The 24,159-nt window shown below is 41.4% G+C and overlaps 1 protein-coding gene across 7 annotated transcripts in view; it reads right to left on the bottom strand.

The window, feature by feature from the left end:
- Positions 1-248: 248 nt before the first annotated feature.
- The window catches only part of celf4 (CUGBP, Elav-like family member 4), a 1,152,430-nt gene continuing 1,128,519 nt past the window's right edge, over positions 249-24,159 (bottom strand). For 6 of the 7 annotated variants that reach the window (XM_055632378.1, XM_055632399.1, XM_055632405.1 and 3 more), the window contains one exon: positions 249-3,924. The gene's annotated coding sequence lies outside the window, so the exon portion shown is untranslated. The remainder of the gene's footprint in view (positions 3,925-24,159) is intronic. The other variant, XM_055632391.1, reaches the window with a different exon arrangement.

Genomic DNA, 24,159 nt, shown 5'->3' with positions numbered 1-24,159 from the left:
GGAATAGTTGATGGAATTTAATACAGAGAAATTTGTGGGGCTACATTTTGGGGTCTAATATGGACAGGAACTACACAGTGAATGGTAGGGCTCCAGAGACTATTGAAGAGCAGAGGGATCTAGGAGTGCAGGTGCATGGTTACTTGAAGGCGGAGTTGCAGGTAGGTAAGGTGGTCAAAATGGCGTTTGGCACATTGACCTTCATTAATCAGAGTATTGAGAATAGAAGTTGGGAGGTCATGATGCAGTTGCAGAAGATGTTGGTGAGGCTGCATTTAGGGTATTGTGTTCAGTTCTGAACACCATGTTGTAGGAAAGAAGTTGCCAAGCTAAAAAGAGTACAGAGAAGATTCATGAGGATGTTGCGAGGACTAGATGGTCTGAGCTATAGGGAGAGGTTGTGTAGACTGGAACACTATTCCTTGGAGCGCAGGAAGATGAGGAGTGATCTTTTAGAGGTGTATAAAATCATGAGAGGAATAGATCGGGTAGACACACAGAGTCTCTTGCCCAGAGTAGGTGAATCGAGGAACAGAGGTTTTAGGATTAAGGTGAAGGGGAAAAGACTTAATAGGAATCTGAGGGTAACTTTTCACACAAAGCGTGGTGGATGTGTGGAACGAGCTGCTAGAGGTATTTGATGGAGGGACTATCCCAACGTTTATGTAATGGTTAGACAGATACATGGATAGGACAGGCTTGGATGGATATAGGCAAAGCGCAGGCAGGTGGATCTAGTGTAGCTGGGACATGTTGGCTGCTGTGGGCAATTTGGGCCGAAGGGCCTGTTTCCACACTGTATGACTATGAATCTACTATGTCATTCAATCATCTACCTTTCTCAAAAATCAGGTGAGACTAAATCTAGAGGGCATACGTTTGAGGCGAGAGGAGAGAAATTTAAAAGAGATCTGTGGTGTAAGTGTAAGGACGGTGGAAAGAGTAATTGTACAGGTAAATACAATAACATCATTGGCTAGGCATTTAGATAGGAATGTGATACAGGGATATGGGCCTAATGCAAATAAATGGGATTAGCATATCAAGGTGTGACAAGACGTGTATTACTATGGTACAATTCGATAAGTCTATGATTCTATCTCCTCCAGTCATTAGAAAGTATTTCTACTCTGCTTGATAAGCTTTTCCTCATATCCCTCTGTCTTCGCCCGGCTTTATAAGGCTTTAGGAGGCACTGATCAGACTGCATTCGGAGTATTGTGAGCAGTTTTGGACCCCATATCTGAGGAGTAATGTGCTGGCTTTGGAGAGGGCCCAAAGCCTCCTCAGCCTCCTGTGTTCCAGTGAGAGTAAACCCAGCATATCTGGATGGGTATGTGGATAGGAAATGTTTGGAGAGATACGGGCCAAATGCAGGCAGGTGGGACTGGTGTAGATGCATCTTGGTCGGCATGGGCAAGTTGGGCCAAAGGGCCAGTTTCCATGCTGTATGACTCCATGGCTCTATATCTAACCTCTCTTTATAACCACATCCCTCCATTCCAAGCAACATACTGGTGTTTAGCTTCTACACTCTCTCTATTGCTACCATATCCTTCCATGGTGTGGCGACCAGAACTGTATGCAATATTTCGAGTGCTGTCTAACCAATGCAACTGTAACAAGAGGGCTGGAGTGATTAGATAATTGCAGGTATTTAACGAGGAAGCAGCTAACCTTTTGTAAGATCAGGGAATAGATGGCAACGGGGAACAGGCACAGAGGAGATGAGGCTTGGGGCAGATTAGCCGTGATAATATTGGACGGTGGGACAGACTTGTGGGGCCAGGTCACCTACTCCTGCTCCCATTATGTCCTTCCACTAGTCATTATTAGTGCAGTGGTCATCAGGGGAACCTTTCAACAGCATTAAACAGCTTGTGCTGTCTCTAAAGAGAGAACTATCTTCTGGATCTTTTGGCAGTTTTAAATGAACAAAGCTGTATGTGAGAAATTGCTTACAGCTACATGGGCTGAATGTGAAGTCAGTGTTGGTGCAAATAGACCCAAAAGAGACCAAGATACTTTTTCTTAAACTGTGCTTTATTTAGGGCTAAGCTGAAAAGCGTCATTCAGTACTTACATGAAGATTACAATTGTTTCTAGGTAACTGAGGGTGAAGAGAGCAGTCTTATTATAACTGTATGCCACGTTAGATTAGGTATACAGTACTTGTTTTGTATAGAAAAAAATAATAAGCTAAAATTATAGAAAAAGCAGATGAGTGGAAATTGGAAAAGTTATCAAAATGTGTTTAAAAAAAATAATTCTACAAGCAATAAATAAAAATGGTCATAATAAAACCATGCAGCTGCCAACCATGATTCTGGCACTTGTAAATTAATTTAAAATGTAGCATCTTCCTAAATTAATAATAAATATCAGAATAAATTATTCATAAATAAATTGTCACCAGATTTTACAGCATTCAACACAGTGCTTTTTTTCAACTGCTCCATTACGTCAGTTACCAAAGATAAATACCGTGCTTTCATTAAATAGTTTCCTTTTTTCTCAATCAGTACAGTAAAAGTCCTACAAAATATGCAAATTTATTTACATAAAACAGAGCCAGAACCTTTTAAACATTCTCTGTTTTTTTTTGACCTCCTGTAAACAGCAGAGATTCTCTCTTTTTTTTTTTGTTTGTTACAGATTCAGTGTTAGATTGTTGGGAGTCAGGACTTTGCACTGGGCCCTGAAGTTTCCTTACTTAGTTTTTGAATGTGAGAGAGTACTATCGTTATGAATGGAGGTTGGTAGGAGTTTTGCTTAGAGCAGGTCTTGGTGATGTCAAGCAGGTTTTCCAGACGAATGGGAGTCTACTCCGGGTCTTCGCTAACACTTGGTGGATATTCAAATCCATGGTTTGCTGCAATGTTTACAATAGTTTCAGTTTTTGTGTCTTTTTTTTAATATATTTTTACTTTTATAATTGTAGCTGGAATGATTGCAGTCAAGGAGCTGCCAGTGTGGCTTATCTTCTGTCAGCAGTTAACAGCATCAGACAGCTATTGGCAGTATATGAACATATGCTCATCTAAATTCTACAAAATTACAATTCTACAGGATTTCTTTTCTTAGCAGTAATGCTAACCTCTATTTTTTTGCATTTTTATGTCTAATTTTTTTATATTTTTATATTGGTAATTTAAAAGTTTTATTACTCTGTACACCTATTGAGTTTCTTTTTTTAAGGGAAGGTAAGAACACAATGAACCATTTTCAAGCAATAATTCTATTTCCAAAATAATCCTCACTCAGTAAGTTTTTTTTTTGCTTCTCACCGGTCACAGTTAAGCCAATCTCAAATGTTCAGTCCTCACGAAAGTTACAGAAAACCATATGAAAACTACTTACTTGAATTAATGATACCAAAGTGCTTCCCAAAGTATCAAAGAACTACAATCTTGCTTCTTTTAAAGCAGTTATGTATGTATTATTATCATTATTATTAGTTTACTTTTTTTACAATTCATGGTAAACTCTTCAGACCGTTTTAGGAACAGTGAGAGAAGGAAAGAAATCCATAATTTACATACGACTACAAGTCTGCAATAAAAAGTTTGGTCCTTTGGTCCCTAAAATACCTAAGGAATGACAGATACTTATAGTGACTGTTGCCATGTATGACCATGACAACTGTATCCATGATGACAACAGGCACTCCTTATCAACGTGTTGCTCTAAAAGCTCCTAGTATCTTTTTTTTAAATATATTTTCTCCTTTCAGGCGTTCAAAACTCATCCTTCAGCAGAAGTGATACATTTTGAAGAGACTTAACAGTCTAAACAATCAGAGCAGTCAAAGATAAAAGTCTGAAGAAGTCTTCAGCTTGATTGGTGTATGCTGATATGTCCAAAGGTTTATTTAACAGTACTTTTATTATTTTTTTGTACATGCGGTCCTCTCCAGTTTCCGCCCTAAAAGATGAAAACAAGATACAACAGATTAGAGGTGGAGTATGAATGTGGTAATTTACACCAATAACACTTTAATGTAAATATAATGTAAAGAAACAGCATCCTGCCTTTTGCTGCCTTCAATCTTAAATCTGGGGATGACATCTGCTAAACATTCTCTTTTGTGACTCTTCAGCCTTTTCAAAATATTCAATGATTTAAGTATTGACCTGTGTGTTTGTGCGATAAGCATATGCTTTGAATGGGGAAAAAAAAATCCTAGATTTTGCATAGAATGGTCATGTTATGGTGGTAATTGCTGACTCCCCCGAAAACAAGTGAATGGTACGTTTGGGTGCCCGAGTTATTGTGGAATGCTCAAGTTGCAGTCAGATGTTTATAGTTGTTTCCCAAATGTGATCCAAAATACGACTTCTCATTGAGTACTGCAATTCCTACCACATACAGCAGGAACCAGATGTATACTCGTATGCCAAGTGCAGATAGCTCTTCTGCATTGATGTAATGGAGGCCATGCCTATGAGGGACTTGGGTAAGCATTAGTTGAGTTTTGACATTGTTTGTTTGAATATATTTAAATATTCTTAACTTTTTTTTTATTTTAAATGTTTTAAATGTTGAATAGACTTTGAATGTTTCTGATTCATTTTGAATGCCAGAAACATTAATGGTTTTGATAGTTTTGAAAGTCAGCTAAACTATGTTCATTGATGATCATCTCTTTAAATAGGCTGGGGCTTGTTCTAGTGAACATATCACATTGAGGACGGCCTATCAACGAGTAGTGTTTTGCTGCCAGATATCACAGCAGCTCAAGACTGCAGTTTGTGCGGATTTGTGCGAGGCAAGCCCAAATTGTGTTCCAAGGTCAGGTGGAAGTGGAGGCACACTCATCCCCTGAGAGTGCACATCTTGTGACATTTTTTTGCAGAGCAAAGTAAGTATTCAAATAATTAGAGCATCACTAATGGGCTACAAATATGTAATTATTACTAATACATCCCACTGTGAATTCAGGTCAAACTCCCTTAGCAAACATCAATTAGAGCATTACAACATGGAGTACGTAAGAAGTAAATTTAAGGGAATAACCACATATGGGAAATCAAAAGATTGAAATAAAAAATGGATTTGGAAAGCATAATATTTATAGAAATGCATAAAATCATGAGAGGAATGGATCGGGTGGACACACAGGGTCTCTTTGTCCAATGTGCAGGAATCAAGAACCAGAGGTTTAAGGTGAGGGGGAAAGATTTTATAGGGAATCTGATGGGAAACTTTTTCAAACAAATAGTGGTGGGTGTATGGAATGACCTGTCGGAGGAGATAGTTGAGGCAAGGAAATCGGAATGTTTAAGAAGCATTTACACAGGTACATGAATGGGACAGGTTTAGAGAGATCTGGACCAAAGGCAGGCAAGTGGGACTAGTGAAGACGGGACATGTTGGTCAGTGTGGGCAAGTTGGGCCGAAGGGCCTGTTTCCACACTGTATGATTCCATGACTCTATAAATATCTGCATGGTCCCATTGGCTGTTGCTGTGTTGTAATTAGGGATTAACGATGTAATACAAATTCAGCAGTGGCACTCAATACATTTGAGAGAAAAAATTACACTGTGGGAGACTTTCAGCAAGTATTAAAATAACCAGTCAGGGATGTGCAGGATTAAAGGATTATAGTATGCTACAACTAAGGGCAGTCTGCTTGATAGGACTTCATGTGTTCAGACTGCTGCTTACAGCCATAATGAAATAGCAATCAGCTAAGGGAATAAAGTGGTGGCGAATGCCACTAAATCTGTAAGATTATGACTGGAGAACTGTATGTGGAAATTTGAAATGAGGCCTTACTTTGAAAATGATTGAAGGGAGGGATTCAAGTCATGGAAATGGTGCAAATGTGTCAGTAGCTCGATATCAAGTTTAGGATAGTGCTGGAGAAGGGGCTTACATATTAAACTACATCTGGAACATTGCTTCAATATTAAGTGTATGATAAGGTGGTAAAACTTCAAATCAAATTTAGGGAAATGTATTATAACTAGTTGCAGGTGCTTGTATATTGACAGCAAGAGATCATGAACGAGCCCCAGAAAGAGACACCAAGCTAATAATACATTATAAAAAATGAGAAGCAAAAATTTGCGGATGCTGGCAATTTGAAATAAAACCCAAATATGTTCTAAATATTCACCGGGTCAGGCAGTATCTGTGGACAGAGACAAAGGCATTACCATTTTATGTTAATGACCCGTTATCAAATGAAAACCTGAAATGATAACCCTGTCTTTCTCACCACAGCTGCTGCCTGACCAGCTGAGTATTTCTAGCACTTTCTGTTTTTATCGTACATTTTAAAATAATGGAAGAGTGGAGCTCACAAAACATTTTGAGAAGGCTGCAGTATTTGAAAAGATATGCTTAAAGAGTTGATTCCAGACACTTTTAGCATTCAGCCTGCGTTGGTCATAGGGATACTGTCTCTTTAAAGAAACTCAATGACATCTTTTTAAATAGTGCAATTTTATATTAAATGTTAGAGGTAATATTAATCCAAAGAAAAATCTTACAGCAGTTCTGTCTACAGCTAGCAGGCAGATTCCGCTTACAGTTTTAATACCATAGATACTAGAACTGCAATGAACCACTTTAGTGGAAGTGACATGCAGAATATCAATCCATGCTGGCAGGTTCCCACACTGTTGATTAAACAAAGAGCAAACCGTACACAGCAATCGAACAATTACAACAGCAAAAATAAAAAACAATTTCAAAGGACCCTTTTTCAGTTGCACGAAAGAAGCACTATTGTTCTGACTGTTTTTACATACTGAAAATGAATCTGAAATTGCTGCAATTACGAGGCACTATTGGCCATTTTATCTCATTTGTGAGAGTTTGGGTTATAACTGCTAGTATCCAACTATTTTTTTTTTTTGCCCGAGACACTTCAAATGAAAAAGGCCCCCTACTCCAAAAAAATAAATAAATCACAATATTTTCAGTGCAAAGAAATTAACCACAAATGTTATTATACAGTTAAACCTCGTTTGTATTTTTCTCAAAACAAAGGGGTTGGGAATCAATGTTTCAATGTGACATCTAAAGAAGCGAAGAAAGCTAACAGGACTGAAAGGAAAGAAAAGAAACAAAAAAAGTAATAATTATTATCAAAAATAACCACTGCAAACACTAAACTAAAAATGAGCATAGCAAGAATAGTGGCAGCACACAGTCAAAAGGCACATGTGATCATGACTGGTCAATCATTAACTGATACAACATCCAAGAAAAATGCTTTCACAGCACCTTCACGTAACTTGACGGCATGTCATGCAACCAATTGTTGAGCTCGTTACATGACGCCATCAGATCACACTTTAACTTCTAGTTGACAGAACTTACGCACTGGACCGTTTTCTCCATTTCATTGTTATGGATACTTTTCCTACAGCCTGAGACTGCGGGTTATGACTGTCTCTGCTTGGTTTGGTTTTTGTTCGAATGATAAAAGAAGAAAAGAATTTTTGTTTTTTGGAGGGGGAAAAGTACCAAACACAGCATCAGTCAAAAGCAATACTTGCAATCAGAAAGTAAGAAAACAAACTCAAGGAAATGGATAAAGCCTTGCAAAGGCATATAAAGTACAAACACATGATTAACAGTAATGTCATGATTTATGCAGTGAATGCTAAAGAAACCATGATTAAATGCATGACAGCAGACAGACATGGGTTACAGTGTAACGATACTTCAATTTTTCATCCACTTATTACAGACGCATCCCAAATTCAGACTAATATGCTGTTCAACAAATGAGAAAGAAAATAATTGTTCATATAGTCGGAATACCACCGAGAAAAATCAAACCAGTAAATTAAAACAAATTACAGTTTCACAGGGGAAAGAGGAACTTAGAAGTTGAACATCATCACTCCTGAGCCAACTCCTTTATAATGGAAGAAGCAACTATGCCCAGGAATTCCTCAGTCCTGAGGTGGAACCGGGAAGAACATGAATTGGAGATGTCCTCTCTCTTTTGAGCTCTGTGTGTTTGGTCTTAAAAACCCACATGATTGCATAAAGAAAGATATTCTACCTTGACCTGACAGTACTCGGAAAACATCATCATTATGTCTGCTTAGCATAGGTTTACAAATGGATGGACTACTTGCTTTGTTTAGACCTTTTAACCATAGGTGCCAACGTTTTAGAGGGTTTTTTTGGCATAGTAGTTGCTTTTACCAGATAGAAAGAGCAAAAGATCTTCCACCAGCATAAAACAGAAAGCTGGAAGAATTTAGCTGACTGAGTTTGCTGAGTTCTTCCAGCTTTCTGTTTTTATTCTAGTTTTCAGCTCCTGCAGTCTGTTTTGCCTTCCACATTAGCAAGTATTTGGTTTGAAATTACTTTTGCATTTGCAATTCCCAAGACAGGATCAATACATTGGTATTAAAGAAATATTGAGGAGCATCTTCTGATGTCTCTTCCGCATTGCAATGTGTAAAACCAAGTTGTGCAGTGTAAGTAAGCCTTAGTCAGGTTGGAAGTAGATATGCTGCAATCAGTTGTGGAACTTTAAACTAGGAAGAAGCAAAATTAACTAGGTACTCAAGCCTGTGTACTACCAAGGTATTAATAGTCCATATTTCTAGAAGGGCAAAAACCAGAGAAATGAAAAAAGTCATTAAAAATTCATTAAAAAATTCCATTGTTACTTCATAACTCTACCAGGTAACCAAGCAAATCCCAGGGGCCATGGTTACTTATTAACATCACTAAAATAATTTAGAGCCTGTGTGCAATATACATCCCAACATCCTTCTGCCTCAGGAGATTTCAAATCTCTTTTTAAATGTGATTTACAGCATGCCCAGCTAACGAATTACTAATCACTATAATTTGTGACTGCCTCCTAAGAAATCCAGTTTCCTAAGTGAATTATTTAAGTTCTCATTTTAGTCCCACCATATTGAATTCTACAAAAACATTATTGAAGAGCAGCTTAGTTACCAGCAGTGATTGCTTCCAGGAAAATCACCAGTTCTTTACAAAGGCTTCAGTGATAAAGGAGAATCTGTTTAAATAGGTACAAAGTGCTGGAGTAACTCAGCGGGTCAGGCAGTATCGCTGGAGAAAAAGGATGGGCGATGTTTCGCGTTCGAACGGGCCACAGATTATTTTTCTCCGAAGATGCTGCCTGACCCGCTGAGTTACTCCACTACTTTTTGTCTATCTTCAGTATAAACCAGCATCTGCAGTTCCTTCCTACACATCTAAGTTATAATGATATGCTGTGCCTGAATACTTTGGAAGCAACATATTACGCATGCCAAAACAATAATTCAATGAACAAGTGATAATGTCCTTTAATGGGAAGAGGACTGTATATAGAAAACAACTGTAATAATCCCTTTTAGACAGATACATGAACAGGATAGATTTAGAGGGATATGGGCCAAACACAAGCAGTTGGGGCTAGTGTAGATTGGTCGGTATGGGCAAGTTGCTCCAAAGGGCCAACGTTAATTACACAGGTCATTTTACACATGCCACTACAGTGGTTCAATGCACAGGTCAGAATGTCCTTTTATGGGACGAGGACAGATAGAAAACAACTGTAAATAATCACATGATGGACCCAAAGTGCTGCCGCAACTCAGTGGGTCAGGCAGCATTCCTGGAGGAAAAAGATCCCTTGCTCTCTCGTAGACACTAATTGTTTTTCCTAGGAGTGCTTTGTAATAATCTGGAGCAATTTCTCTCCAATTGGCAGTGCCAAGCGCAAGGTACCCTCCTCATACATTCATTCCGTTGACTCAACAAACCAATTTTCAGAAGCAGGCAAAATGAATGGTGTTTGGCACCATTGGCCAGGGTGAAATTCTCGGCATATTCACAAACTGGTACTTTCATATTCTTTTTAACAGTTAAATAGAGACTGAAGTGAGCCATTAATATAAATGTGAGGTTATCCATTTTGGTGGCAAAAACGGGAAAGCAGATTATTATTTAAATGGTGGCCGATTGGGAAAGGGAGAGATACAGCGAGACCTGGGTGTCATGGTACACCAGTCATTGAAGGTAGGCATGCAGGTGCAGCAGGCAGTAAAGAAAGCAAATGGTATGTTGGCTTTCATTGCAAAAGGATTTGAGTATAGGAGCAGGGAGTTTCTACTGCAGTTGTACAGGGTCTTGGTGAGACCACACCTGGAGTATTGCGTACAGTTTTGGTCTCCAAATCTGAGGAAGGACATTATTGCCATAGAGGGAGTGCAGAGAAGGTTCACCAGACTGATTCCTGGGATGTCAGGACTGTCTTATGAAGAAAGACTGGATAGACTTGGTTTATACTCTCTAGAATTTAGGAGATTGAGAGGGGATCTTATAGAAACTTACAAAATTCTTAAGGGGTTGGACAGGCTAGATGCAGGAAGATTGTTCCCGATGTTGGGAAGTCCAGGACAAGGGGTCACAGCTTAAGGATAAGGGGGAAATCCTTTAGAACCGAGATGAGGAGAACTTTTTTCACACAGAGAGTGGTGAATCTCTGGAACTCTCTGCCACAGAGGGTAGTTGAGGCCAGTTCATTGGCTATATTTAAGAGGGAGTTAGATGTGGCCCTTGTGGCCAAGGGGATCAGAGGGTATGGAGAGAAGGCAGGTACGGGATACTGAGTTGGATGATCAGCCATGATCATATTGAATGGCGGTGCAGGCTCGAAGGGCCGAATGGCCTACTCCTGCACCTAATTTCTATGTTTCTATGTTTCTATTCAGTGCTATCGGCAGTTGGATGGTTGATGATCTACACTTGAACTGGTGTTGAAGTTCACTGAACTCTGCTTTGCGATCCCCTAACACCCAGAAATGACCAACAGGTGTCCACTATTGCCTGCCCTCAAACTTCATGAATCAGCTTCAAATGCTTTTGGCAGAGGAACGTCTAGGATTCATATTACTTACAAGTATAAGTACGGGCTTGTTGGACTCATAGAGTCATAGAGCGTGGAAACAGGTCCTTTGGTCAACTTGCACACGCCGACCAACATGCCCCATCTACACTAGTCCCACCTGTTTGTTTGGCCCATATCCCTCTTAATTTAACCTATCCAAATACCTGTTTAAATGTTTCTTAAACTTTGTAGTAGTATCTGTCTCAGCTATCTCCTCCCGCAGCTCATTCCATACAATCACCACCCTTTGTGTAAAAGGGTTGTGCCTCAGGTTTGTATTAAACATTTTACCGTTCACCTTAGACCATGTCCTCTGGTTCTAGAATCCCCTACGCTGGGTAAAAGACTGTGCATTTGCCCTATCTATTCCTTCCATGATCTTATACACACCTGATTGGTCCATTCTAAATTTTGAGCTGATCATAATCTAGATCTTCTTACAGAACAAATAGTTCTGTTGTGTTCTTTGCTTTTAAAAACTGTAATATGTATGCAGGTTCCGTATCATGACATACCCTTTACCACTTCTATACTGGTGTACAGAACTTGGATGCATGTGGGCATATTTTCTTTCTACAAATCATGCACATTTGGTCTCCAAATCTGAGGAAGGACATTATTGCCATAGAGGGAGTGCAGAGAAGGTTCACCAGACTGATTCCTGGGATGTCAGGACTGTCTTATGAAGAAAGACTGGATAGACTTGGTTTATACTCTCTAGAATTTAGGAAATTGAGAGGGGATCTTATAGAAACTTACAAAATTCTTAAGGGGTGGGACAGGCTAGATGTAGGAAGATTGTTCCCGATGTTGGGGAAGTCCAGGACAAAGGGTCACAGCTTAAGGATAAGGGGGAAATCCTTCTTAAGATGAGGAGAACTTTTTTCACACAGAGAGTGGTGAATCTCTGGAATTCTCTGCCACAGAGGGTAATTGAGGCCAGTTCATTGGCTATATTTGAGAGGGAGTTAGATGTGGCCCTTGTGGCCAAGGGGATCAGAGGGTATGGAAAGAAGGCAGGTACGGGATACTGAGTTGGATGATCAGCCATGATCATATTGAATGGCGGTGCAGGCTCGAAGGGCCGAATGGCCTACTCCTGCAGCTAATTTCTATGTTTCTATACAAGCTTTTCTCCAGTGATTAGATTCCACAAACAATCAGTTGTTGATAGAAAATAGAAACATAGATAATAGTAGGCCATTTGGCCCTTCGAGTCAGCACAGCCATTCAAATATGATCATGGCTGATCATCCAAAATCAGTACCCCGTTCCTTCTTTCTCCCCACAACCCTCGATTCTGTTAAGAGCTATAAGAGCTATATGTTACTCGAATGCATCATATTGACTTGTGTGCAACTTCTACTAGTGTGACTGACATTAAATGATCACTGATCACTGCACTTCTATGTTATGCAGTTCAGTTGAGTTGATGCCATATCCGCCTAACCAATGAGCCCACCTTCAATTATTGGATGGGCTCATCATCCAATAAGAATGTGCATGGCGGGGCGTACTACATACAACCCAGGAGTTGATCAGTGCATTGGATTGTGTGGGTTGAAGACTTTTATCTGGGGGGGGGGGGGGGGGTCGGGGGGAAAATCTGGGATGGTGACCACACTGACTGAAGGGAAGGAAAAGGGAATTTTAGTTTCAGTTTCAGTTTAGTTTATTGTCACGTGTACTGGGGTACAGTGGCTAACCAGTCAGCAGAAAGACAATGTATCCATTTACAGTGTATAGATACATGATAAGGGAATAATGTTTAGTGCAAGGTAAAGACAGTAATGACCAATTAAGGATAGTCCGAGGGTCATAGTTAAAGTAAGAAATGTTGCTGTGGGAATAGAGATTTAAGAGATTTAAGAGTGTGGAGCGATTGTATTATGAGTTTGTACATCGGCTTCTGTGGCTAGCATGCAAATAGTTGCCTGTGTCGGGCAATGGCTGTTATGCCTTTAGTTTAGATTGGAAGAAAATGTACAGTGGCACCCCATGGAGGTTTCGACTTTTAGACTAGAGATACAGCGTGGAAACAGGCTCTTCGAGTCCACATCAGCCAGCGATCACCCCATGCATTAGCACTATCCTACACTCTAAGGACAATTTACAATTTGCAGAAGACAATTAACTTACAAAGCTGTACATCTTTCGAGTGTGAATGGAAGCTGGAGCACCCGGAGAAAACCCATGTGGTCACGGGGAGAACGTACAAATTCCATACGGAGACCACCCGTAGTCAGGATTGAACGCGGGTCTCTGCCACTGTTCCCCCCCTGTTGTTTTCTCATTTGTATTAATGACATGGACTTGTATGATCGGGGTAGGTCCAATTTGAGCAGGACAATAAATGAGCTGGAGGTTATTGTCAAGCTGCTCAAATGGACAGAGACAAGGCAGATGACACTTGAAGCAAAGAGAAGTGAAATTGAGGAGGAATGAGAAGACGCAAAACAAAATAAATGTTTCAATTTTAAAGTGGGCATGGAAACAGAATAAATACGTAAACATTGGGTCAGGGTCAGTAGAAAGTAGTTGTAGAATATTAGAGAGAAAATAATCAGAGCTGGTATAGAGGCACGGCGATGTAGCAGGAGAGTTGCTGTCTCACAGCGCCACAGATCCGGGTTCGATCCTGACCACGGTAGTTTGTACGTTCTCCCTGTAACTGCGTGGGTTTTCTCCAGGTGCTTCGGTTTCCTCCCACACTCCAAAGACGTTGTGTAAGAAGGAACTGCAGAAGCTGGTTTAAACTGAAGATAGACACAAAAAGCTGGAGTAACTCAGCGGGACAGGCAGCCTCTCTGGAGAGAAGGAATGGGTGATGTTTTGGGTTGAGACCCTTCTTCAGTCCGTGTCTATCTCAGGTTTGTAGGTTAATTGGCTTTGGTATAAATGTAAAATTGTCCCTAGTGTGTAGGATAGTGTTAGTGTGCGGGGATTGCTGGTCGGCGTGGACTTGGTGGGCCAAAGGGCCTGTGTCCGCGCTGTGTCTCTAAAAAACTAAACTAGAATAAACCATCCTCTGTAACATTGCGATCTGTTATCTGGATAGCCCTGTCCAAAAGCACTGTGGAAATGGCTTTAATTATAACTTTCAAAAGAAAATTGAATAAATATTTGAAGGGAAAGTATTTATATGGCTATGATAAAAGGACAGAGGATTGGGATTAAAAGGATTAGTCTTTCAAAGCGCTGGCAATAACATGACCTCCTTCTGTGCTAAATTATTCTATAATTCAATATATCTATCATTTCAAATCCTTTTATTATTTTAAATATCTCAACTACATTACTTAACCTTCTAGCTCAAGGAAATGTAAACCAAGTTCAGACAAAGTGTCATTGTCACATTACCCTGAAGTTGGTATTTTTCTTATGAATTTGTATTTTATATCCGTCAAGCTCCCCTGAGATGCGGTACCCAAAACCGAACAAAGAACTCCAGATGGTTTCTGACAAAACCATGCAAGAGACAATACTGCAGCTTCTGGATATCTGAAACAAAATAGTGGACTTTATCTTGCACTAAATGTTATACCCTTTATCCTGTATCTAAATGCTGTTGACTGCTTGATTGTAATCATGTATAGAGTTTTCGCTGACTGGATACCAAGCAACAATGGACTTTTCACTCTACCTCGCTAACTAAACTAAACCAATCATTAGGTCATTGACTTGAAAGGTTGACTCTCGTTATCTCCCTCCACAGACGGTGCCTGACCTGCTGAGTACCACCAGCATTTGCAGTATATTTTGTATTCAAGCAAAGCATTATCTTCTAATGCTTACACTCTAATGCCCCTGTCCCACTTAGGAAACCTGAACGTAAACCTCTGGAGACTTTGCGCCCCACCCAAGGTTTCCGTGCGGTTCCCGGAGGTTGCAGGTGGTTGCCGGAGGTTGTAGGTAGTGGAAGCAGGTGGGGAGACTGACAAAAACCTCCGGGAACCTCCGGGAACTGCACGGAAACCTTGGGTGGGGCACAAAGTCTCCAGAGGTTTCCGTTCTGGTTTCCTAAGTGGGACAGGGGCTTTACACCCCTGAGATTAAGGGGGACTCATGGATTTGTCTCTTTGACTGGTGTTTTTATACTCTTTCCTTGGTTTCAGGTATCGGTACACACAGATACGTTGGAGCAGCTGTTCTCAGTCCAAATTGTTGCAGCTGAGGGCACAACAAAGCTTAGCATTTGGAAGAGCTCTTTTTAAATTATTCCATTAAAAGAAACAAAGACTTTGGACATGCATTAACAAAAAATAGTTCAATTTACCAATGAACTCTGGGGATACTTTAGCCACAGGGAAACAATGATTCCAAAAGACAGCACATCACCACATTTACAGGGATGCTGCAAATCCACACATTAAATGCTGACCTTGTCAGTGACACACGCCTCTCAAGAGAGGGTAAAAATAGAGTGTTTGGATAAACTACATCTGCTGGAAAGTACATTCTTGGCTCTTAACTACACCACTTTGTACTTTGTACAAATAACTGCGTCACTTGCTTCCTTTTAGATAACGTTTTAGTTAGACTTTGTACTCTTGAGAGGACAGCTAAGTGGTAAAAGTATATTTAAAATCCTCGTACATGGTCTTGGCTCATGTGTTTTATTGTTAGCCTGTAGAAGATATGGATCCACACAATAAAAATACATATAAAATCTAAAATAGCAGTAGAACTGTTTGATAATGAAAAGTGAGACAATGCAATTTTCCACTTTACATTCCAATCTAGGAACCCTGTCCTAATTTGAGATCTGAACACTTACATAGAAACATAGAAACGTAGAAAATAGGTGCAGGAGGAGTCCATTCGGCCCTTCGAGCTAGCACCGCCATTCATTGCAATCATGGCTGATCGCCCCCAATCAATAACCCGTGCCTGCCTTCTCCCCATATCCCTTGATTCCACTAGCCCCTAGAGCTCTATCTAACTCTCTCTTAAATCCATCCAGTGATTTGGCCTCCACTGCCCTCTGTGGCAGGGAATTCCACAAATTCACAACTCTCTGGGTGAAAAAGTTTTTTCTCACCTCAGTCTTAAATGGCCTTTATTCTAACACTGTAGCCCCTGGATCTGGGCTCGCCTAACGTTAGGAACATTTTTCCTGCCTCTAGCTTGTTTTTTTATAACTTATTACATAGTTGCTGCAGATGGTGGTGGAGGTCAAGATATTGGGTATTTTTCAAAGTGTAGATTGATAGGTTCTTGATTAGAAAGTGAATCAAAGGTTACAGGGAGAAGGCAGGAGAATGGGTTTAAGAGGGAAAGATAGATCAGCCATGATTGAATGGCCTAACTCTCCTCCTTTGTCATAGCCTTATTACACAAAGGTGATAAGGTCATAAGGAACAGGAGTAGAATTGGGCCATTCGCCCCATCAAGTCTACTCTGCCATTCAATCATTTCTGATCTATCTCTCCTTCCTAACCCCATTCTCCTGCCTTCTCCCCAATACCTCTGACACCTGTGCTAATCAAGAATCTATTTATCTATGCCTTAAAAATATCCATTGACTTGGCCACCACAGCCTTCTGTGACAAATAATTCCACAGCTTCTCCACTCTCTGACTAAAGAGATTTATCCTCATCTCCTTCCTAAAATAACACCTTAAAGACAAAGGAAGTAATAATAGACTTCAGGAAGAATAAAACGGACATGGTACCATTGACTATCAGAGGGGACTGTGTAGAGAGGGTGGCGGATTTCCGCTTCCTGGGAATCCATATTGAGGAGGACCTGACGTGGAGCGTGAACACCACTGCGCTGCTGAAAAAGGTCCAGCAGAGACTGCACTTCCTGAGGGTGCTCAGGAAGAATAACATCACTCAGAGACTGCTGCTAGCCTTTTATCGGTGCTCCATTGAGAGCATACTAACATACTGTGTATGCGTGTGGTACACCAGCTGCACAGCGGCTCAGAGGAAAGCGCTCCAGAGGACCATTGACAACGCCCAGAGGATTGTCGGCTGCCCTCTCCTTACCTTGGAGGACTTACACAGTTCCCGCTGCACCAAAAAATCCCAGAGTATCATAAAGGACATTTCCCACCCCAGACACTCCCTGTTTGAACTGTTGCCGTCAGGCAGACGGTACAGATCTACAAGGACAAGGACGAACAGACTAAAAAACAGTTTTTACCCCACTGCTATAAAAGCACTAAATGTAGCTGCCAAGGAACGCAGGGGCGATACATACTAAGGGACTGTGGTACACTGTGAAATCGACAGAAGGATGGAGGGTTGGTGTTTATGCGTGATATTTTCGTGATATTTATTTTAGTTGTTTATCTTTTAATATTTTACCTTGTATGTATCGTTAGCTTTTAGAAATGTTTGAATGGTGCACTGACTGGCTGAGATTTTTAAATTTCGTTGTACATGGTTCATGTTACAATGACAATAAAGAAACTATTCTATTCTATTCTATTCTATAACATCCTTTACCTCAGAGGGCATTCAGTCCATTGGATCTATACCGGATCCTTACTCAACAATCATCTCTCTGTATATCCCTGGCACTCTGCAAATTACTCTCACACCTGCTCATCAAATCCTCTCTGATTCTTTTCCACTTGTACAGTAGTTAGTTTGGGATGTGGGTGGAACCTGGAGAACGGTATCCAAACACATGTGGTCATGGGTAGAACATGGATGATCCACACATCATAAAATGAAGGGTATTACTTTCAACACAGACACGTCTCGATATAAAACAGGTGTGATTTGAAACATTACAAATCTTGACTATTCACATAAACTGTAAGTCTGAGCCACTGGATAGTTCTTCGATTGTAACCTATTGCCTCCTGATGCATGTCCTCTCTGCAGAGGCATTTCTCTTGGTTAGTCTTCCACTCTCTCAGTGATATTGTTCTTCTAGTGAATATCTAAAATGCTTTACTTCCCCAACTCTCAATCTTGTTAAGGCAGGAGGTTAATGGATATTTGACATAGTTGAATCTCTCCCACTGACTTTTAACATTCCTTGCATAAAATAAGATCCTCATCTATAGTTTATAGTCTGTCACCCAACAAGTTACAAGTTACTACGCCATCTCACCGAACAAAAAAAGTCCTTCAAGCATCCATGTTCAAGAATCCCACATTCCCAGTCAACAGAAATGCACACAGCAGGAATAGATCCTTCTTGCTTAGGACGGAACTGCAGATGCTGGTTTAAACTGAACAAAGACACAAAAAGCTGGAGGAACTCAGTGGGACAGGCAGCATCTCTAGAGAAGGAATTGGTGACTTTTCAGATCGAGACCTTTCCTCAGATTCTTCATGTTTTAAAATGAACCCAATAATCATCGACTTGCCATTTTTAATATAAAGCTTTTAAAATCCCTGTCAGACCCGCTGTAAAATGTTAGCATTATTTAAAAAATGAAAGATCGATATTTTAGTTAATTCAAAGCACACCGAGATTTAAGAAATATTTCTATGTTCATGTCTCAATTTTCATTTTGCTAAATTAATCGTTAGAAATGCACTGATAATTATTTCTTCAGAAAGTCTGGTATTTTGAAAGCTGTAAAGATTGTCTTGGCTTTGGTCATAATGACCAGGCAGCCACATCTATTGTGTTGTCCTATTGTCAAGATAGCCAGTTGCCACGGGTTACTAACGCTAATGGAAAAGATTCATACACAGCCAAAGATAGACACAAAATGCTGGAGTAATTCAGCGGGCCAGGCAGAGAAGGAATGGGTGATATTTCAGGTCGAGATCCTTCTTCAGACTTACGTCAGGGTGGAGGGAGATAGATAGATAAGGAAGTGTGAAGGTGTGAAAACAGGGCAAAGGGAATGGAGATCAAGGAACATGTAGAATCGATCATTGTTTGTTGGGAGAAAGTAACAACAAAGCAGACAGAGATAAAATGTAGTCGTCGACAATAAAACTGGTCATAGAACTGGGAAGGGGAGGGATGGAGAGAGAGGGAAAGCAAGCGTTACTTGGAGTTAGAGAAGTCAATATTCTTACCGCTGGGGTGTAAGCTGCCCAAGTGAAGTATGAGTTGCTGTTTCTCCAATTTGCACTGGGCCTCACTCTGCAATGGAGCAGGCACAGGACAGAAAGGTCAGATTGGGAATGGGAGGGGAAGTTAAAGTAACCAGCAACCGGGAATATTAGATAGGTTCAGGCGGACTGAGCGGAGGTGTTCAGCGAAACGATCGCCGAGCCTGCGCTTGGTCTCGCCGATATACAGGAGTCCACACCTTGGACAGCGGATACAGTGGATGAGGTTGGAGGAGGTGTCAGTCTTTTCTGCCTCACCTGAAAAGACTGTTGGGGTCCTTGGACGGAGTTGAGGGGGGAGGTATAGGGACAGGTGTTGCATCTCCTGCGGCTGCAGGGGAAAGTACCTGGAGAGGGGGTGGTTTGGGGGGAAGGGACGGGTTGACCAGGGAGTTGCAGAGGGAACGGTCTCTACGGAAAGCAGAAAGGGGTGGAGATGGGAAGACATGGCCAGAAGTGGGATTCCGTTGGAGATGGCGAAAATGTTACAGGATTATCTGCTGTATGCGACGGGTGATGGGGTGGAAGGTGAGGACTAGGGGAACTCTGTCCCTGTTACGAATGGGGGGAGGGAGAGCAAGAGCGGAGCGGTGGGATATCGAGGAGGTACAAGTGAGGGCCTCGTGATCCTTCCTTAATACATATTTCATACACAGCCATCAGTTATGAGAAACCTATGAACTCATTGGTCATTGCTGAGGCACATGCCCTGCTCAGGGCAGTTCACATTTAGGGGGCACTGTGGCACAGCAGGTTAAGCTGCTGCCTCAAAACGCCAGAGTCCCAGGTTCGATCCTGACCTCGGGCGCTGTCTGTGTGGAGTTTGCACATTCTCATTGTGATGTCGTAGCCAGCCGGTTTCCATCCACATCCCAAACATGTGCCGGTTTGTAGGTTAAATTTCCTCTGTAAAAAATTGCCCCAACTGAGTAGGGAAGTGAATGCGAAATTGGGATAACATAGAACTAGTGTGAACATGTGATCGATGGTCGGCATGGAGGACTGAATGGCCTGTTTCCATGCTGTATCTCTAAACTAGACATGATGTGATGCTCTGGATTTGAGTTTTGATTTCCATCTGCTAAGGTGGAATCACCCAGATTAGAAACAATGTCAGTTTAGATTTTTGTTGTTGTAGAGAGATGGCACTGACTTGTGCAAAAAAAAAACCAAACTGCTGGAGGGTCCGCAGTATCTGCGGAGACAAAAGAATGGTTGACGTTTGGACTTGCGCCCTGACTTCACCTCCATAGACCCAGAGGGTAGTAAAGGGGCTGTCCCACTTGGGCGACCTAATTGGCGAGTTTTGAAGACCTCCTTCGACCCCCTTCGACTATGTTGAAGACGAGCTTCGACTAGCTACGGGAAAATTGGACACCGAATAGTGGAGAGTGAGGACGACCTCTGTCAATCTCCTTCGACCTCCCTTCGACTATGATGAAGACTATCTATGACTACCATCGACTACCCTCGATTACCTACGACTAACATGCCGACCTACTACCTCCTACTACAACTAAACCTACGAGTAAAAAAAGTATCGATTTTTTCCATGGCGACCTTTTTTTACTTGCGGGCATTTTTTAACATGTTGAAAAAAACGTTGCGACCTAGCTGAGGCCTCGAGTATGCTGCGACCACTCTCGAGCATGAAGGAGAGTTACGAAGACCTCCTACGACCTCATGTCGATCATGCTGAGAGTATGAGTCGAGGGCAAACTCGCGGATTAGGTCGCCCAAGTGGGACAGGCCCTTAAGGATGCAGGCGGATTCAGCTGGTGGATGTGGGGTGGCTAAAGTTGGGCCACACATCCAGGTCGTACAATCATAACTGAAGAAAGATGACAAAAAGCTGGAGTAACTCAGCGGGACAAGCAGCATCTCTGGGGAAGGAATGGGTGACATTTCGGGTCGAGACCTGTCTTCACCCATTTCTTCTCTACAGAGATGCTGCCTGTTCTGCTGAGTTACTCCAGCTTTTTGTGTCTATCTTCAGTTTAAACGAGCATCTGCAGTTCCTTCCTACACATTACAAATGCCTTCTTCAACACCAATCACAGGTGTTGCCTCTTTCAAGGAACTTTAGAAATCTGCAGTTGCATCTGCAGTTCCTTGCTACACAATCATAACTGCAGGCGTCCCTTGTTGAATATCTTCAGTGGCATTTCCTGCAGCAGATGCACAGCTCAAATTCTTGTCCACACTTAGAAACATAGAAACATAAAAACATAGAAAATAGGTGCAGGAGGAGGCCATTCAGCCCTTTGAGCCAGCACCGCCATTCATTGTGAACATGGCTAATCATCCCCAATCAATAACTCATGCCTGCCTTCTCCCCATATCCCTTGACTCCACTAGTCCCTAGAGCTCTATCTAACTGTCTCTTAAATCCATCCAGTGACTTGGCCTCCACTGCCCTCAGTGACAGGGAATTCCATAAATCCACAACTCTCTGGATAGAACCATAGAAAATAGGTGCAGGAGGAGGCCATTCGGCCCTTGTCTATCTTCAGTTAGAGATTCTGGTTTACTGTTAGAAAACGGCAGGCCTTAGAGCTGCCGAGTGGCATGGGACTGGCAAAGTTGAGTTGGCCATAAGCATTGATGTAGTGATCCGTTCACTGTCTTTTGAGTCCATTATTTTGCTATTCCACAATAATCTGGAAATGAAAATGTACCCCAGGACCCGGTGTGTGTATTAAAATATATGTGTCCAATTAGTTGAGAGGAGACCACCTTATATTATTCTTCACCTAAGGCACAAATATTTCAGTGATAGACCCTTCTCCTGAGAGCATATTTAATTCACTGCTATTAAAATAAACAATTAGAGAAGTCACATGACAAAGAACATCATCGGGGAATGCAGTAAGTCTAGATTTTCCCTCATCTTTGGTGGCCGGTGGCATTGCAGTAGAGCTACTGTTCTACGGGTGCTATTTGTATGGAGTCTGTATGTTCTCCCCGTCACCTGCGTGGGTTTTTTTCCCACACACAGGTTGATTGCCTTACATAAACGTAAAAAAAATTGTCCCCAATGTGGGTAGAGTCGTGTTAATGTCGTGGGTCGGTGTGGACTCGATGGGCCGAAGGGTCTGTTTCTGCGCTGTATCTCTAAACTAAAAAAAAAACTAAAAAAGAAGTACAGCACAGAGATGGGTCCTTCAACGCAACATGTCCATGCTGACCTTTTTGCTCATAGAGGCCTGGGTGAAGGGAGTTGAGGTTGGATATTTTGAAATTCTCATTCATCTGTGAGCTGGCAAAATTAACTTTGTTGCATCAGACTTTGATCTTTAGGATCTGGCTTGGAATAATGAAGAGTGTCCACAAGTTCTCAGCTGTAGATGTTAAAGAATTGGGCTGAAACAATGGCTAATAATAACAAATAGTGAACCATTTATGAATCCATGCAAATAAAATTATAAATGGCTGGCATGGGCAGTGGGAAAGGTAACAAACAGAAATATAAATGGAATATTTTCCAATACCAAAGGTATTGGTATTGGTGCAGCATTGTGTGAAACATTCACACCAATGGCTACAACAATAAACCACATAATTTATACTAAATTACTGATATGTTAGTCAATAAACACTTCTATTGGTAAAATTCCTCAAAACAGCAATGCCAACCCTCCGCTCCCATCATTTTAAAAGTTATTCTATTTAAATTATTTTCTCCTGCGCCTTTCTCCGAGATAATGTGCGGAAAGTAATTAGAGAAGCAAGAATCACCACCTAGGGTATTGACAAGTCTCTCATTTTTAAGGGCCACAGACAGTTATTATCCATTATATTGTAGTACAATGACTGAGACAGAGTAAAATTATCTCTCAATGTGTGTACTTCAAAAAAAAAAAAAATAGGCACAGCACTCTGGGGGACTCTTACTGGAAACTCGTTCAGCTTCTTAACAGCACATTCTTTTCAAACAGATAACCCTTCATGGCTGACCTCAAAAATAAAATCAATACTAAAATTCACCTTCACTGGTTTCTGTGGATACCAAAGAGAAAAACAACTACCGTTTTAGATTTGTGTCGTGAGGTTTGCTGCTGGTGCTATGAATTTTTATTTTTTCCAGGATGGGACAAAAATGAATATGCAGCTTACAATGCAGATGCTGCTGGTTTACACCGAAGATAGACACAAAAGGTTGGAGCAACTCAGTGGGTCAGGCAGCGTCTCTGGAGAAAAGGAATAGGTGACGTTTCGGGTCGAGACCCTTCTTCAGTCTCCATGGAGCTTGCAGTAATGCTTTAAGAATTGTATTGGCAGGTTTCAAAACTAATACCTGGGGGCTCTGCCGATATCTCAGTCGGCCGATACATTTTCCAGTGGGGAATTGACTGTACAGATCGGGAACAATGGCAGGTTGAATCCGCATTCTTTGTTGAATTATTCCGTTTTTGCTCCTTATGGCTACTACGGAACATATCCGAAAGAGAGTGTCTGGATCAGTGCAGGGAAAATCCTGATGGGTTTGAGAAGAACGCTCCCCATTCCAAACTCAAACCCTCAGACCCCAGCAGCAATACTTAAAGATTAATCTCTAGGTGTGATGTTCTAATGAGTGGCCGTGACCCTTTGAGGCACATCCAGAAGAGAGTGAGGAATGGGGAAGATGGGTAGTAACGAGCAACAGAGGTGTGGAGCAAAGCATAAGGATTAACATTGGCCCGAATGTGACTGATGCACTTTATGTTAATTCCCCGCATGGTCTGTCTCAGGAACTCATCTTCTCATTAGAATTTAAGCTGCTAGGACAAAGTATCAGTGTACAGATACAGGACAAAGGGTATAACGTTTACTGCAAGATAAAGTTCAGTAAAGTCCAATTAAAAATATTTCGGACTCCAATTAGGTAGATGGGAGGACTAGACCGCTCACTAGTTGGTGAGAGGACAGTTCAGTTGCCTGATAGGAGCTGTGAAGAGAGTGGCCCTGAATCTGAAGGTATGTGTTTTCAACCTTCTGTACCTCTTGCCTGCTGGGAGAGGGGAGAAGAGGAAGTATCTGGCGGCCTTGATTATGCTAGTGGCCTTGTGGAGGTAGAGTGGTGTAGATGGAATAAATGGAAGGGAGGTTGGTTTGAGTGATGGACTGGGCTGCGTCTACAATTCTCTGCAATTTCTTGCGGTCTTTGATGGAGCTGTTCCCAAAACCATGCTGTGATGCATCCCGATAAAATGCCTTCTACGGCGCATCTGTCGAGGTTGGTGAGAGTTAATAAATGAC

The sequence above is a fragment of the Leucoraja erinacea genome, chromosome 1, assembly GCF_028641065.1.
Source record: "Leucoraja erinacea ecotype New England chromosome 1, Leri_hhj_1, whole genome shotgun sequence".
Taxonomy (NCBI): domain Eukaryota; kingdom Metazoa; phylum Chordata; class Chondrichthyes; order Rajiformes; family Rajidae; genus Leucoraja; species Leucoraja erinaceus.
The sequence above is the reverse complement of the archived record's forward strand: the minus strand, read 5'-3'. Positions and strand labels throughout refer to the sequence as shown.